Genomic DNA, 12147 nt, shown 5'->3' with positions numbered 1-12147 from the left:
TCGGTCATTTTTGGGTATGTTGCGCCTTGGGGCATTTTTTAATCTTCGGTGTATGGTTCGTACCATTCTTTATTTGGCCTTGGCTCCTTCGCCGGAAGCCTGCTAGGATACACCGAGCTCGAGGGGGCTCCGAGCTGGTCGTCCTTGACCCTGATCTCCAATTGATATCGGTTGTAGACATCCGACCAAGTCACGGCGGGATACTCAACAAAGTTCTGCTTCAGCTGCTTCGAAGCTATTGAGCTTTGCTCGTTTAAGCCTTGAGTGAAGGCATGTACTGCCCCTGTCATCGGAGACTGGCGGTAACTCCATTCGTTCCATTTGAATGCGAGATACAAATTCCCGCAACATCTCATTTTCTCTTTGCTTGATTTCGAAGACGTCGGATTTCCTTGATGGCACTGGCGTGTGCCTTTATGAAGGAATCCGCCAGCATGGCAAATGAATCTATTGAATTCGCAGCTAGGTTTTGATACCACATCATTGCCCCTTTTGAAAGCGTTTCTCCGAACTTCTTTAGTAGGACGGATTCAATCTTGTCGTCCTTTAGGTCGTTGCCCTTTACCGCACAAGTGTAAGTAGTGATGTTCTTGTTAGGGTCCGAGGTTCCATTGTGTTTTGGTAGATCGAGCATTCTAATTTTCTTCAGAATGGGTTTTGGAGGCGCATTCTGTGGGAACAGCTTTTTTTTACAAACTTCTTCGAATCGACACCCTTCAGGATCGGGGGTGCGCCCGAAATTTGATCGACCCTAGAGTTGTAGGTCTCTACCTTCTTGTAATTGGCTTCTATTTTCTTCTCGCCCGACTCGATCCTCTTTGTGAGGTCCGCGAGAATCTTTATGGTGGCGGGGTCGGCTGCTAGCCCGTTGTTGCTTGATCTTTCTGGTACCTGTTCAGCCTGGGGAGCCGTTTCCGGCGCTGCTAGTTTTTTGGTGGCTTTACAGTCGAGCAATTGCCAGCTAACCCCTTGTTCCTCCAGAGCCGGGGTTTTTTGGTGTTCTTGTTGGTCGTCTATGCGTACAATCATGTTGGTGTGGGAGCTTATCTCGACGTGTTGAGTGTTGCGCGAGACCATGTTCACGGGAATTGGTTCAGGTGCAACCTCAGGGTTTTGTGGTGGTGCACCAATACCTGGATCTATTACACCATTCTCTCCATGGTCTTCAAGACCGTTGTTTTCATGCGCGTTTACTGAGTTAGACATTTTGACCTGAAATCAAAGATTCTTGGACAAGAGAAAGTGTTAAAGGTAACTTGCGTTATGTAGTAAACCAGCAAGAAAACAATCACTATTATTTTTAGCCCCACGGTGGGCGCCAAACTGTTTACCTTGAAACGGTAATAACAATTAGATTTAATTTTATGGTTCTAAAAATACGTGATTTATTTTTATGCTAGCTGTTAGGCAATAGATGCTAAGTAAGAGACTAGAAAATAAGATAAGAGCTTGAAGATAGTATGTTTAAGCAAACCGAGCGGCTCCGAATCGGGGCCTCGAGCCTGGTTATACGGGGCCTCGAGGTCTAACTCGATGCTATGTTATGGAAGCCGGTAAAGGATTAACAGTTTTGAGAGCTTTGATTAAGGCTTTTTATGATCAATAATGAGCATTAAATGAAGAGCAATTAATGGGACACAATAAATGTAAGCAATAAATGTATGTAATAGAACCAACGGAGAATGTGTTGTTTTAGAGAGTAGAGAATGTTCTTGTATTCAATATTGTGTGTGTTGTCTATATTCTTTTATAAAATGACTAGGATCCCCTTTATATATGAGTGAAAATCTCAACATGTTGCGGATGCATTTATTACATAGAAATATAGCTGGTACAACTATTTGCTAGTTTGGTACATACTAGGGCTTCTCTTGTAGGTTTCTCAGCTTTGATCATTTGCCTTGGGAGCTTCCCGCTTTCTCATGATAATCATCGATTTGCACTGTCTCGAGGTCAAACGTTAGGAACCCTCGGGGTCGAACCCCGAGCCGAACTTCGAGCATTCTGGGGGCGGTCTTTACAAAGTGCGTTAATGATCACAAAATCGGACCCTCTGATTCTTACCGTATACATGTGCGTATAACAATGTTAAAGATTATGTATAAGAAGTAACAGTGTGACAATGGTGTGCAGAAAGATATGTTAGAAATTAATGCATAGTAGTGGAGTTATAACTAGAAATGGCATTGTTGTTCGATTTATCATCGTTGAAGGTTTACTTTGCTAGCTTCCGCATGACACCTGATTTTTCGATCCTAACAAGTGGTATCAGAGCAAGGTTCAAGACAGGTTCATCTTGGCGGGTTCAATTCTAGCCGCAACATATTTGACGATAATCGTAATTTTTTTCTGAGAAATTTGACCGGTGTGTTACGCACGTTTAGACAAACTTCGTGGTGGAGATTTGGAGATGCGACTTGTTGAAGGCTATGTGAAGAAGGTGGATCAAGTTTATTTTGTCAGAAAATTCAGGCTAAGGGGGAGAATTATTAGGTTTTTGCCATAATTTTCTTACCATATTTGGTTTTCCTATTTGTTGAAAGAAAGGGCAACATGTTTACCTTAATTGGGTTTTCCTTCTTGTAGAAGGAAATTATAAATCCTCCATATTTGGCTAGTCCTTTTTCTTGTAGGAAAAAGTTTGGACTTCTATATATTGAGGATCCTTCCTTCTCATTCAGTAGCATCCACAATGTAGCTATTTGGGGTTTGAGAGTCTTGTTTAGGGGGAGGGGACAAGTGTTAGTGTGTCACTTGTATTTGCCTCTTCGTGAGGTTGTTCTCTCGATATTTTGTACTATCCTTTATTATAGTGGATTGCTCATCTCCGCCATGGACGTAGGTCAATTGACCGGACCACATTAAATGTTTGTGTCTCTTTTGGTAGATTTCTCTTTTGTTGTTGGATTTATCGTCGTTGAAGGTTTGCTTTGCTAGCTTCCGCATGACACCTGATTTTCCGGTCCTAACACCTTTGACTAAGAAATATATGGAGTCCTTTCTATTTTCTTATCCTTTTAAAAGAAATGATAAAGATTGTACTCTTTCATTTTTGGATTCAAGATATATCTATGATAAGAATATTGAAGCTAATTAGTCTAAAGTATCATATCCGCAGCTTGAACCGTGACCAAAAAGGGCACCCCTTCAAAATAAAGGAAGAAAGCTCTACAAGGAGATATGCGTCTGCCTGGGGTCCAACCCGGGTCTGTTGCTTGGAAGGCAATTATCCTAATCGTTGGACTATAGACGCACCTTTGTTAGTGCAAATAATACGAGCTTCAAACTTGGTTCTGATAATTACATAAAAACACATCAAGACATATAGTTCAAAGCAGCTGGAAGCTTCTCCTGGTTACTGGGAAGTGGGAACTCCTCTAACTTTAAAATCTTTGGCTCATAGCCAGTAATAGAGGTATGTGTATCAGTGTATGTGTGTGCTCATTATTTTTTCTTTTATGCTAGCAGGAGGCCCAGTATAAGAGATAGAGATCGATATGAAGAGTTTAATGAGAGACGAACTTACACATCTAAGATGCAAAGTAGTCATTCTAACACAGAACCATCACTTTATTCGAGAGAGAGGCACATGTTTGTGTCAACATTTCTCAAAATAGCTTGTTGCTCGTACTTTCTTGTATCAAAAATCATGATCCTAAAACTGATCTAAATTTATTTTGACTTACCTAACAGTAAGCGTTTGTAGTCCAACGGTTAGGATAATTGCCTTCCAAGCAATAGATCCGGGTTCGACTCCCGGCGGACGCATGTCCTTTTAGATTTTCTTTCTTCATCTAATTCTTTCTGCATGCCTCGAAAACTGTCCCCTGAGGGAGGCACAGATCATTAGATTTTTTTTGTTCATGATTCTGGAGGTGAGGTGCATTTACAGGACGCAAAGGAAAAAAGAATCTACCAAAATGATTTTTATAGTCATGGAAAAAGAAGGCCATTCTTCAAAAGTTCAATATGTGCAGTGGCATGTAAACACGAAAATAAGGATCTGTTGCTCAATCACACAATGTGTATGTCAATATTAATATCAGACGTAATTTCAATGAAGATCAATTGATTTCTGCTTGTGTTTACCCTAAAAACGGATAACAATTAAATTTATATTGTGGTTTTAAGGACATGTGATTTTGTTTGGCACAAACTGAGAAAGAACGCAATATTGATATCGAAATTAACTGCAAATAAAAATAAAGCAAACCAAAAGAAATGTATAGCTTTGATCCTCGAGCTAGGTCGCCTTCGAATCAAACGAGTATTCCACTAGTAAATAAGAACAAACTGACAAAGTATTGAGAGCTTAAGAGAAAGATAGTATATTGCTTTATGTAGCGTGAATATGATGATGTTTACAAATGATCAAACCCCCTTTATATAGTAGGGGAGTCTTACTGTTGATACAATTCTAAATACGGTAAGAAATCCCATGATTGGCTAATTAATTGGCCTTTTCTTGATACGTGCCGGGATTCGTGTATGCGGCTAAAATCGGATAGACCGATTTCACGGTCGGCGAGGCATTGCACAATTTCATCTCGACAAGTCCGAAGCATTGCTCGGGGTTCGAAGTCTTCGAAGGTTCTTCTGGCCCGGTGTCGAGACAGAACGAACTGGTGGTTATCACAAGTAAGCGGGAAGTTCCCTAGGAGCGGTATTTTCCTGACAATGTCTTCACTAACAATGACAGCCTGCATCAGGCTGATTGAGTGGTTGTACCGGTTACTTTACGTAATAATTACGCATATGTCATATTGGGATTTTCCCTCATGTATAAAAGGGATCCCTTGCCATTTTGTAAAAGAGAGAGATCTGATACACAAGATAGAATACACCACATTCAATACAAGAGCATACTCTGCTCTCTAGCTCAAACACATTCTCTTGGTTTCATTATTTACATTTATTTCTTATATTCGTTGTGTTCTATTAATTGTTCACCATTTTTTGCTCATTATTGATCATAGAGAGCCGCCATGGCAGCTCTCATAACTGTTAGTCCATCACCGACTATCCTTAACCAGACATCAGATTCGACCTCGAGGCCCCGTGTACGCAAGCTCGAGGCTTCGGTTCCTAGCCATTTCGATTCGTTTATTAAGCCATCTACAAGCTATCATCTTAATTTTCAATCTTTCACTAAGCATCTATTTTCTAACAACCAGCATAAAAATAGATCACATATTTTTAGAACCACAAAATCAAATCTAATTGTTATGACCATTTTCAAGGTAAATAGTTTGGCGCCCACCGTGGGGCTACAAATAATAGTGATTGTTTTCTTGCTGGTTTACTACATAACGCAAGTTTTCTTTCGCACTTTTTCTTGTCCAAGATCTTTGGATTTCAGGTAAAAATGTCTAACTCAGTAAAAGCACGTGAAAACAACAATCATGAGGACCACGAAGAAAATGGCGTGGCTGTTCCAGGTGTTGGCATACCACCACGAAACCCTGAGGATGCACCAGAACCAATTCCCGTGGATGTGGTCTCGCGCAATGCTCAACACGTCGAAATAACTTCGCACGCCAACAGCAATATACGCCGAGGAAATCAACAAGGCACTCGGGAAGAAAGAGAGGCAAACAGGGGAAGTGAAGTGAAAAAAACCTTAGCATATCGTTCATATGATTATCGGGGGGACCGACATTCCCTAGGGGCCCGTAATCAAGCGGATAAAGGTTTCTATGGAAACGCAAGGACAAACCCAAGGCCGGCTACCTGGGGACACCCTCGCGTTCAACGAAGAAGACTTCGAGATCTATCTCATCCACACAACGATGCGCTGGTAATCTCACTTCTCTTAAATAACATCCAAATTAAATGTGTACTCGTGGACCCAGGTAGCTCGGGCAACATAATTGGATCGATGGTGGTAGAACAACTCAGATTGCTCGATTAGGTGATGCCTACCTCCCGAATCCTCAACGGCTTCAATATGTCCGGCGAAGCAACAGAAGGATAGATCACCCTCCCGGTAAACATATTCGATGCAGTTTAAGATACCAGATTCCACGTTATTAAAGGTGACGCAAGGTACAATGCCTTGCTCGGTAGGCCATGGATACATAACACGAAGGCGGTACCATCGACCTTTCATCAGATGATGAATTTTCCAACAAAGGACGGAATAAAGACAGCATATGGCGAGCAACATGCGGCGAAGGAAATGTTCGCGATCCATGAAGAGGTACCAGATTCCATACACTCCACCTCGGAATAGTTGGAAAGCCAACAAACCCCCGAGGATGATGAAGAGGACTTCCTCACTCCCAGAACCTTCATTGCCCCTGAAGAATCGACGCAACAAAATCGACTGTTGAAGAATTGGAGCAAGCCGTATTGGTCGAGCATCTCCTAGATAGGAAGGTATACCTGGGGACGGGATTAACCCTCGAACTCAGGAAAAAACTCATTTTATTCCTTATTAATAACATCGATTGCTTTGGTTGGTCCCATTTAGACATGACAGGGATCCCATCGGAGATAACCACTCATCGGCTAAGTGTCGATCCTAGGTACAAACCGGTGAAGCAAAAAAGGAGACCCCAGTCCGAGACAAAGCATGCATTCATCAAAGACGAGGTAACTAAGCTCCTCAAGATAGGGTCTATTAGGGAAGTAAAATATCCCGAATGGCTAGCCAATGTGGTGGTAGTTCCCATAAAGGGGAATAAGCTAAGAATGTGCGTAGATTATAAAGATTTAAATAGGGCATGCCCGAAGGACTCGTTCTCGCTGCCCAACATCGATCGTTTGATCGATGCCACGGCCGGCCATGAAACCCTCACTTTCCTCGATGCCTATTCGGGGTATAATCAAATTCAGATGAACCTCGAGGATAGAGAAAAGACTTCATTCATCACAAAATACGATACGTGCTACAACAATGTAATGCCCTTCGGGCAAAAAAATGCAAGGGCCACATACCAACGCCTAGTTAATAAGATGTTCGAACATCAAATAGGCAAGTCCATGGAAGATTATATTGACGACATGCTAGTTAAGTCCCTGTGCGCAGAGGCCCATTTGACTCATTTGCAGGAAAGTTCGACATCCTTAGAAGTTACAACATCAAGCTCAATCCCGATAAGTGCGCCTTCCGGGTAGGATTGGGCAAATTCTTAGGCTTCATGCTATTGAACAGAGGAATCGAGATCAACCCCGACAAAATCAAAGCCATCGATTATGGTGGTAAATAACGTAAAGGCCGTGCAACGGCTGACCGGGTGGATAGCAGCCCTGGGTCGGTTCATATCAAAATCATCGGACAGGAGTCACCATTTCTTCTCCTTTCTCTACAAGAAAGATTACTGTGAATGGACTCTGGAATGCCAACGCACCTTAGAGGAGTTAAAGTGATACTTGATGAGCCCACCTTTGCTCCACACCCCAAAAGAGGGTGAAACATTATATTTGTACCTGGCCGTGTCCGAGATAACGGTAAGTGGTGTACTGGTTCTAGAAGAACAAGGTACGCAATTCCCTGTTTATTATGTAAGTCGGACCCTTACATCTGGAAAAGCTAACTCTTGCATTAATAAGTGTGTCTTAAAAATTGAAACCTTACTTCCAATGTCATCATATTTGCGTTTTATCAACGTATCCTCTTCGAAGCATACTGCATAAACCCGAATTATCGGGCCGGCTAGCCAAATGGGCCATCAAACTCGGGGGATATGATACCGAGTATTAGCCCCGAACGGCTATCAAGTCTCAAATTTTGGCAGACTATGTAGCCGACTTCACTCCCTCCCTCGTACCCGATGTCGAGAAAGAACTTTTGCTAAAAAGGAGCACATCTTCCAGGGTATGGACATTGTTCACTGATGGCGCCTCGAACATAAGAGGATCCGGGCTTGGTATAGTTCTAAAGCCACCTACGGGTGGCGTGATCAGACAATCTATAAAAACTGCAAGGTTAACTAACAATAAGGCCGAGTATGAGGCTATGATTGCAGGTCTAGAATTGGCCAAGGGCCTAGGAGCTGAAGTCATTGAAGCAAGATGTAATTCCCTCTTGGTGGTAAATCAGGTAAGTGGGAGCTTCAAAGTTCGGGAAGACAGAATGCAAAGATACTTAGACAAGATTCAAGTCACATTCCACCGCTTTAAAGAATGGACTCTGGTCCACATATCTCGGGAGGAAAATAGCGAAGCCGATGCCCTCGCAAACCTGGGGTCGTCTGTTGAGGAAGATGACATACTCCCCTGGAAATATTGTTCAACTATCCAAATCAATGATCGAGGAAGGCCATGCCGAGATCAACTCCACTAGCCTAACATGGGATTGGAGAAATAAATATATCGATTATCTGGAACGGGGGAAGCTACCCGCAGACCCAAAAGAGGCGAGGGCCCTGCGAATCAAAGTGACCTAATTCTCGATTGACGAAAATAGAACTCTTTACAGAAGAACTTTTGATGGCCCCCTAGCAGTATGTTTGGGGCCAGCAGACACGGACTATGTGCTCCGAGAAATCCACGAGGGCACCTGCGAAAACCAGTCTGGTGCCGATTCCTTGGTTCGAAAAATAATCAGGGCAGGCTACTATTGGGACAACATGGAGAAGGACACCAAAGAATTCGTCCGCAAGTGCGACAAATGCAAAAGATTTGCCCCAATGATTCACCAACCTGGTGAACAACTACATTCAGTTTTGTCGCCATGGCCGTTAATGAAGTGGGGGATGGACATCGTCGGAACTCTACCGACGACACCAGGTAAAGCTAGATTGATTTTATTTATGACTGACTACTTCTCGAAATGGGTTGAAGCGCAGGCCTTCGAAAAAAAAGAGAAAAAGAAGTCATTAATTTCATCAGGGACCACATCATGTGCCGATTCAAAATTCCTTCCGAGATAACGTGCGATAACGGGAAGCGATTCATCGGAAGCAAAATGACTCAGTTCCTCAAGGACCACAACATCAAAAGGATCCTGTCGACGCCCTACCACCCGTGTGCAAATGGCCAAGCCGAGTCCACAAACAAAACCATCATTCAAAACTTAAAGAAGAAGTTGGAAAGAGCAAAGGGAAGATGGAGAGAAATATTACCCAAAGCGCTTTGGGCATACCGAACGACTCCAAAATCAAGCACGGGGGAAACGCCGTTCTCCCTGGTATATGGCGCCGAGGCTATGATACCGGTCGAGGTCGGGGAACCTATAGCTATATTCCAACACACCACCGAGAGCTCGAACAATGAGGCCATGACTACTGCTCTCGAACTATTAGATGAAAAGCGAGAAGCCTCACTAGTCAGAATGGCCGCACAAAAATAGAGAATCGAAAGATACTACAACAGGAGAACAAATCTCCGACATTTTGGAATCAGGGACATAGTTCTAAGGAAAGTCACCTTGAATACTCGAAATCCTAATGAAGGAAAGCTGGGTCAGAATTAGGAAGGACCGTATCGCGTCCTCGGGGTAGTCGGCAAAGGGTCCTACAAACTCGGCACCTTGGGAGTCGGACAACTTCCAAGCAATTGGAATATATCAATGTTCAAACGCTACTACTGCTAAAAGCTCAAAAGGCCTTAGGTTTGAAAGGCATGCGTTGCACTCTTTTCCTTCGATCGGATTTTTTCATCCCAAAAAAGGGTTTTTCACCGACAAGGTTTTTAACGAGGCAACATCTATATGCCACCTAAGGAAGACCCAACAAGTATTCAAGGCTTCTCTTCAATCAACCTCGAACGCTGGGGGCATCCCCCCGGAAGGTCACCGCCTCGGAGAAGCGAAAGATGTGCTAGACAGGGTCTCGATAGGAAAATGATGTACCGGGCCAAACGGTCGAACGAACCGTGTCCGTATAGAATAACCGAGCCCTTGACAGCGAAGACGTGTATACTTGTACCAAATAATCAAAGAATACTTCCCCCTTCGTCAAAGCATTTCGCATTTCAAAGAAGTTTTCTATTTCTTACAAAAATAGCCTCAGGGCCAGAAAACGCCCCGAACACTCGGGGACTGGCGTCAAAACTCAAGGTCGTATGACCTCCGGGTCAAAAAGCTTAGAACTCGTAAGACCTCAACGAGGCAATATCAAGTTTACAAAAATGGCTCCATAAGCCAAAAATGTCCCCAACACTCGGGTGCTGGCGTGAAAACTCAAGGCCATATGACCTCCGGGTCAAAAACTTAGAACTCGTATGCCCTCAACGAGGCAATATCAAGTTTACAAAAACGGCTCCAGAAGCCAAAAACGTCCCGAACACTCGTGGACTGGCGTCAAAACTCGAAGCCGTATGACTTCCGGGTCGAAATCTTCGAACCTGTAAGCCCTCAATGAGGCAACATTAAGGTTACAAAAACGGCTCCAGGGCCAAGAAAACTTTCAATGTCTCGGGGACTGTCGCCAATCACCATCTCATCGATTTATCAAAAACCCGAGGCCATAAGACCCCATATGGGCAACATCTGTCTCGTAAGACCTATATAAGGCAACAACAATATATGTAAGACCTCAAGAAAGGCATGGACTATACTTGAACCAAGTAGAAAAACTGTAAGACCTTAAGCAAGGCATGAACCATACTTGTACCAAGTAACCAAAACTGTAAGACCTCATGTAAGGCATGAACCATACTTGTACCAAGTAACCAAAACTGTAAGACCTCAAGTAAGGCATGTTCGAATTCATAATACCTTGCGAAAGGCATAAACCCGATCTTAAAGTTAAGGCTATATATCGAACTTGTAAGACCCCTAAAAAGCCATACCCTCGATATAGACGCCGAAACTACTTCACTCGGGGACTGAAAGGCTCCGGCCAAACACAATGACTATGGCACGAGGCTGTACCAGGCAAACTAACGCGATTCGAGGACGCCCGACCGTTGCTATGAAATCACAAGCCTTCAATTACTTTGCAAGTACTTCGAAAAGAACCGGTTAAATAGGCTACCCTCGACATAGGCAAAAGAGCTTCGACCATGTAAGCTCCAAACTATAGGCTTCGAAACACTCAGCCACCGAGCAAAACCTCTCGAGGTGCTTGCATATCGCCACATAACGACGCACAATCGAGGTTTTTATCAAAACGTCAAAGAGTCAAGCAAACACAAATTTCAAAAAGAACTTAACGATGGAAAAATAAAGCCTATATCAGAGATCGTATCGACCTTAATGCGTAAGAGCCATTGTCGCCAGCCCATATAAAGGGTCGTACCGACCCTAATGCGTGAGAGCCATCGTCGCCAACCTATATTAAAGTTCGTACCGACCCTAATGCGTAAGAGCCATTGCCGCCAGCCCATATAAAGGACGTACCAACCCAATGCGTAAGAGCCACTGCCGCCAGCCCATATAAAGGGTTGTACCGACCTAACGCGTGAGAGCCTAAGGGCAAGGTTGAAATTTGCAAGAGTTCAAGTCAAAATCCAACTCGGAGTCTAAGCCCGAAATGTTAACTAAAAAATGCCCAAGGGCACATACATGAGAACCGCTATCGCCAGCTTAAGTCAAAAGGTCGTGCCGACCAGACGCCCAAAGGCCTACGGGCCAGCTTAACAAGCCTCAGGGCCGAATTATATACATAAGGGTCACTACCCGAAGTCCAGTTCACCTGGCCAATCATCAACTGACATATAAATTCAAAACGAGGAAAGACATGCACAAGCATAAGAAAATGCATGAAAGATGAAACCAAAGGTTTTCTTCTATGCGCGTACGCGAAAGAATACAAAGGCTACATTGGAAAACGCTCTCTGAAATCCCCATACAAAGAATCAAAAAGGAAAAAGCCTTGTCTACTTCTCCCTCGGGGACTGTGGACCGACGACCCCCTCAGAAACTACACTTCCAATAGCCTCGGACGTAACCTCCGGGTTTCCAACGCCCTCCTCCCTTCAGGGACTCCGCTTCCATCTTCATCGCCTCCCGAGTCAGTGCTCGACTCATCTTCGGAAGGAAGTAGGGCTACAACTTCGTCTTCCAGGGTCTTCACCCTCTCAATTTCGGCAATTAAATCAATGCCCGTCATATATATATCCTCAAGCGCCTATCTCCGAGATTCTAATCGGGCATGCTCCACTGCTCGGGTCAGGCGTAGCTCAGCCTCTTCGAACACCTTCCGGGCATGAGCATTTGCAGTAGCAGGGTCCTCCTTATGCAAGGTCACAAGCGCCTCG

The 12147-nt window shown here is 43.8% G+C and overlaps 1 non-coding gene across 1 annotated transcript; it reads left to right on the top strand.

Annotated features, from left to right (window-relative positions):
- The first annotated feature begins 3696 nt into the window (after positions 1 to 3696).
- On the top strand, positions 3697 to 3768 carry TRNAG-UCC. Its single transcript has one exon. It is a non-coding gene; the product is annotated as a tRNA-Gly (tRNA).
- Positions 3769 to 12147: the final 8379 nt, after the last annotated feature.

Source organism: Nicotiana attenuata, unplaced genomic scaffold (assembly GCF_001879085.1).
Source record: "Nicotiana attenuata strain UT unplaced genomic scaffold, NIATTr2, whole genome shotgun sequence".
NCBI lineage: Eukaryota > Viridiplantae > Streptophyta > Magnoliopsida > Solanales > Solanaceae > Nicotiana > Nicotiana attenuata.
This window is presented reverse-complemented; position numbering and strand designations above follow the sequence as displayed.